We start from the raw sequence: 6000 nt of genomic DNA on the forward strand, positions 1-6000 counted from the left end.
TCAGGCATCAGTCTTTCTTTTGGTAAGTCTGCCATTTTTTGTATTTTTGTTCTTCCAGATATTCTTTTGCAGACAACACATTTGTTGATTATGTTTCTCACTGCAGAGTTTGCATGTTTAATCCAGTACCTTTTCCGAAGTTCAGAAAGGACATGATTTATTCCACTATGGCCTGTACGCTCATGGATGTGACGTAGGATCAGAGAAGAGATGGGATGGCTCTTGTGCAGGATGACTGGATGTTTCATTTGCTCAGGCATAGCAGATCTGCTGAGCCGCCCACCCACTCTCAGTAGGCCATTGTCTAGAATTGGGTCCAACTTAAATATGCAGCTTGTTCTTTGCACACCAGGTGGCGCCTTTTCCAACTTGTCCAATTCTTTAGAGAATGTTTGTCTTTGGCTTATTCCAATGATTACCTTCTCTGCCATTTCCAGGTCTTCAATGTCAAGTTTCTGGCCACCTAGTGTTGACTTGAAGGCTTGCATCTTTAGAGCAATTTCTCTGCTCTGAGAGCGTGTTTTTGCAGATGCGATTTCTTTTCTTTTTCTTGCGAGGATCTGCAACACATTCTTAAATTTCAACAGCCAAGCCACTGACTTCTTCAGTTTCAGCCAATCTGAAAAATGAGACAGCAGTTGTGCAATCGGGTTATCGTGAACACCAGTACTCATGACAGTGACTTTGGTTTTAATCTCTTTGTCAACCACTGGGCTGAGCTGGGGGTCAATAGGTTGGACTGGCCATTCATCTTCTGGTTTGCAGAGAAAGGCTGGACCTTCTATCCAACGTCTGCACTCAATGAATTTTTTGACAGTCAAGCCTCTGGACACGTCATCAGCTGGGTTAGATTTTGTTCCCACAAATCTCCACTGAGACAAGCTGGAGTTTTCCTGGATGAAGGATACTCGATTTGCGACGAAGGTGTGGAATCGTGAATGTTCATTGGCAATGTATTTCAAGACTGTTTGACTATCAGTCCAAAACACTGACCTCTCAAGTTGACGCTGCAGCTCAAACCTGAGCATTCTATCCACTCTGACAGCCAGCACAGCAGCGGAGAGCTCCATTCTGGGGATCGTCATCTGTTTCAAGGGAGCCATTCTTCCTTTTCCCATCATGAAGGCGACGCAGACTTCACCCTTGCCATTCTCCATCCGCAGGTAAGTTGCAGTGCCGTAGCCGTATTCACAGGCATCCGAGAAGTGATGCAGTTGGATGCGTGTTGGTTTTCCAAAGTGCTTTGGTTTGATGCAGCGAGGTACCCTGAAGTCACTCAGCTTCTCCAGGCTAGATGTCCACTCTGTCCACATCTTGGATGTTGTGGCAGGAATTGGTTGATCCCAGCCATACTTGTCCTTGCATAACTGCTGGAGCATGTGCTTGACAGGTAGCATGACTGGAGCCAAGAAGCCGAGTGGGTCGTACACTGAGCTAACAACAGATAGCAAGCCCCTTCGAGTAAGTGGTTTGTGTTTCAGTGTGATCTTAAACATGAATGAATCATTCTCAACGAACCATTGTAGCCCAAGGGCCCTCTCCGTCGGCAGTTCATCTTTCTCCAGGTCCAGCATTTTGACATCTTTGGCTCTATCTTCTTGGGGGATAGCAGAGAGCACAGTGCGACTGTTACTTGCCCATTTTGTGAGGTGGAATCCTCCCATCTCGCATGCAGCAGACAGGTCCTCAACTAGTTGCACGGCATCCTGTTCTGAGGGCAGGGCTTTCAAACAATCATCGACATAAAAGTTGTTATTGATAGTATTGATGACTTCTGAGGAGTAATTACCCTTGTTGTCCTCTGCTGTTTTCTTTAAGGCAAAGGCAAGGCCACATATTCTCTGAAAAGCCTTCAGTTGATCCAAAATGCTGCAGCCAGAGTTCTGATGAGAACTAGCAGGAGAGATCATATTTCTCCAGTTTTAGCTTCTCTTCATTGGCTCCCTGTTAAATTCAGAATAGAATTTAAGATTCTTCTCCTTACATATAAAGCTCTTAATGACCGAGCTCCATCATATCTCAAAGATCTCATTGTAAGATATTTTCCTAACAGAGCACTTCGTTCCCAAACTGCAGGTTTACTTGAGGTTCCCAGAGTTTCTAAAAGTAGAATGGGAGGCAGAGCCTTCAGTTATCAGGCCCCTCTCTTGTGGAATAAGCTGCCAGTAAATGTCCGGGAAGCAGACACCCTTTCTACTTTTAAGACCAGGCTTAAAACTTTCCTTTTTGATAAAGCTTATAGTTAGGGATGGCTCAGGTGATCCTGAAACATCCCATAGTTAAGCTGCTATAGGCCCAGACTGCTGGGGGAGCTCATCTGTCACACCTTTCCTCACTTTCCTCTCTTTATGTATATGTGACATTATTGTGGTCATTAACTCGTGTTTCCGTGTTCCAAGAGATATCCTTTGAATGGTGTTACAGTGCCCCCCCCCCCCCCCCCCCCCACCTTCTGTCTTCTCAAGCCCCAGCTGGTCGAGGCGGATGGCCACCCTTCCTGAGTCTGGTTCTGCCAGAGGTTTCTTCCTGTTAAAAGGGAGTCGTTTCTCTCCACAGGCATGCTCAGGACGGGAGATTGGACCGAAAAAAAAAAAAAGTTTCAGTGCAATCTGTTGGTTTCCTTAGCTAGGAAATTGTTTTTGAATTGGCTCTATATGAACGAATTGGATTATTTTATGAATAATTATGATTACAATTAATTGAATTCCAATTGGCTTGAATTGGACTTTATTATCTAAGTGCCTTGAGATGACATTTGTTGTATTTGGCGCTATATAAATAAAAATTAATTGAATTGAATTGAACAACCGGGGTGGTCGGTGGCGTAGTGGGTTAAGCAGCCACCCCATTGTACAGAGGCTACAGTCCTCGCTGCAGCTGGCCCCGGTTCGAGTCCCGCACCGAGCGGCCCTTTGCTGCATGTCTTCCCCCTCTCTCTGCCCCCTGCTTCCAGTCTCTCTCCAACTGTCCTATCATTAAAGGCATAAAAAGCCCCAAAAATATATATATATAAAAAAAGTAAGACAACCAACAAAATGGTGTCTGTGAAGGTGACAATTGTGTTAAATACATTATTTTTACAAGTCCTAACCATGGGTTTTTCTAACCTTGATCATGGGACTTTATTGCCTAAACCCAATCTGGAGGTGTTGACTAAACGTAACTCTGAAGTGAAAAAAAATTTGGCTTGTCATATACTGTTCCTCTACTGTCCCCATTCTGAGTAGCTGCCAGCTTCGGGCATCTGCCAGTCCCATACCTTAAATCTCCAAACGGAGAGCACTCTCCACACTGTCTGCTATGGCTAAGACACTGACACTTTTTTACACAAACTAACTTTAGAAAAAAAAATCCCTTGAAGACTTAAAAGCCATGCCAATGACTGGTTGTATGTTAGAAATTAATCAGATGACTATTTGAAAGTAACAGTGAGGTGTCACAGAAAATATCATCTAACACTTGACCTAAGTTTGCTTCTTTTCAGGACCATTTGGTTTAGCATTTGATATCAACTTTACTGCTTTCATCAGACTGACTTCTCTTGGCAGCAGGTGGCACCCTGCAGTTTGTGGACATAGCTAGGTGCGAGCCATGGGCATGATGCCAAAATTGCAAACATTGCTCTCAGGAATTGTTAAAACTAAGCATAAACATATGGAAATATTTACTTTAATGTACAGAGAACGTGAACTTGATGTCATGCTGCATTGAAATGTTGGTAGCTGTAAGGATTCTGTTAACACAAAGGTTATCTGTTTTTATGGATTGAGCCTTCATACAAACCTTTTGGGACAAATTTTATGCACATACTGTAAGACTAGTTTCTAAAATCATGTCCTGTTTCTTTGCAAATCAATGTAACAAAATCATAAACATATCTGTCCATTGCTGGTAATTATTATTATTTTTTTTTAATATTTAAAAAAAATCCAAGATTACCAGATATTTTACTGACAGTATAACGTTTTATAATGGACTCTTTCTTTGTAAGTTTAATTTTCCATCCCTTTCCCTGTCTCCATTTCTGCCCTTCTCCGCCAGGTTTGATCATTTTGACCATCATTTTAACCAAACTCAACCAAAGCTTAACAGAAAACAATGGTGGTAGATATCAGGACAGCATTTCTTAAAGGACTTCACGAAATGAACAAACCACGGAAAATTATTTGAAAGTGCTATAATTAGTTTACTGAATTAGCCCAAAAAAAAGAGAGGTTTATTTTTGCAGGAAATCACATCTGCTTGTTTATTTTCTGGTCTTACACACAAATCAATGCAAACATTTTCATGAACTTCTTTTGGATTTCAAACACACAGTTCAGAAATGTAGTTGGAAATGTCCTGGAAATTTGGTGGAGGTAATCAGGGTCAGAAATCCAGTCCAGTCCAATCCTGGTTATCATGATCATTGGCAATCCGATTTGATTTCTCTCTGTAAAGTCAGGAGAAAAGCAGGAGGAAAGATCGCACTCCTGTTCCAATATGCAGCCCAGCGTGACGTCCTTCACATTCTCTATAGAAATCCATGAGGCGAATCACATAAATTAGTCATCTGAGCACCAATAGGTTGAGGGATGACAAACTGCATATTACATGTCAATATGCAGCTGTTGACAATATGATGCTTGTTTCCCTGACCAGGTAAATATCTTCAGTCAACATCTTCATTGGTTTGTCCTTTTCCTTTTTTTGTAATTGCTTACAAACTAAGATCTTATAATTACTATGTGAATAACCAATTTACCAATGTAATTAATAGCCAATATAACCAATTCCTATATGAACCTACAGCAGCTCATTGTACACCACAGCTGCACATGAAGGTTACAATGATAAGTTTGGAATTTTTTTTACAATCTAGCAGGCTAGCTTTTCTAAAGATGCTGGAGTATTTTCTGAGATCAGCATTTACTGTAACTTGTTGGGTATAGTCTTATTGTTGCCAATTAATATAGAGAAAACTATGGACGAACATTGACATAAATTCAATTTAAAAGCTTTCTGGTTTGAACAATTTGAAGGAGCTGTAAGGTCTTGACAGATTTACCCTCTTTGTGTCAATTTGGCTTGAAAACCTGTACAGAATGGGCCCTGGTTGAGACTCAGCTTTATGATTAAATAAAGTGAAACAGGTGAGTCAAACTCAGGGTGCAACCATCTCTCTCCTTCTGTTATTCCTCATTATGAGCACATAGGAGCACATTCCAACTTTTCTGATTGGAAGCGGCCGTGGCAGCAGTCAGTGTTACTCAATAGTTGAAAGCCACAGGGTTTCCCAAGGCAAGGAGTGGCATCCCCCCTCCGCTGGTAAACACATCAATAATCCTGCAGGTTGACTGGCTGGCTCACTGGAAAAGGCATAAAAATGGAAGAGGAAGACCTGTGGAGAAAAGGCAATTAGTGTTCACACTAAGGTATATGGGGCCTTGGAGTATTTAGTGATATTGTGTTAAAAAGAGGGCAAACCCTAAGCCCCTGTTGATGATCAATGTAGTGCAAGTTATCGCTATGAGAAAATAAAAATAATTTAGCAGCAACCTTTTCATCTTTATGAACCTCTTTCTGTGCCATTTTAATAAATGATTCAATACTTACCAGGCTGTTTATTTACAAGGCAAATTAGAAGTTTTGAAAATATTGTTTAGTCATCTTAGAGATCAACATGAATTCCATTTCCATGTGTCCTGCACTGGCATAGTGGTATGGCTTGGAGTGTGGTTAAGTTAACTTTAGCACAAAAAAAACAGGGGAAACAGCTAGCCTGACTCTTCAACATATAAAGTAACCCCTCCACCAACTCCAAAACTTCCCTTCTCATGCAATGTGGAAACAATGTAAAAACAAGACATTGAGGTTTATTTCACAAGTCTCCATACCTAAGTGACAAAATAGGTCACAATATTGCCTTACAAAACCAACCCTATGATCTTCTTAAATCTGCTAGCTCTATGACTAAAGCTGTAGGAACTTTTTAATTTGTGTTGTGGGGCCACTTGGGGA

The sequence above is a fragment of the Odontesthes bonariensis genome, chromosome 18 (assembly GCF_027942865.1).
Source record: "Odontesthes bonariensis isolate fOdoBon6 chromosome 18, fOdoBon6.hap1, whole genome shotgun sequence".
Taxonomy (NCBI): Eukaryota; Metazoa; Chordata; class Actinopteri; order Atheriniformes; family Atherinopsidae; genus Odontesthes; species Odontesthes bonariensis.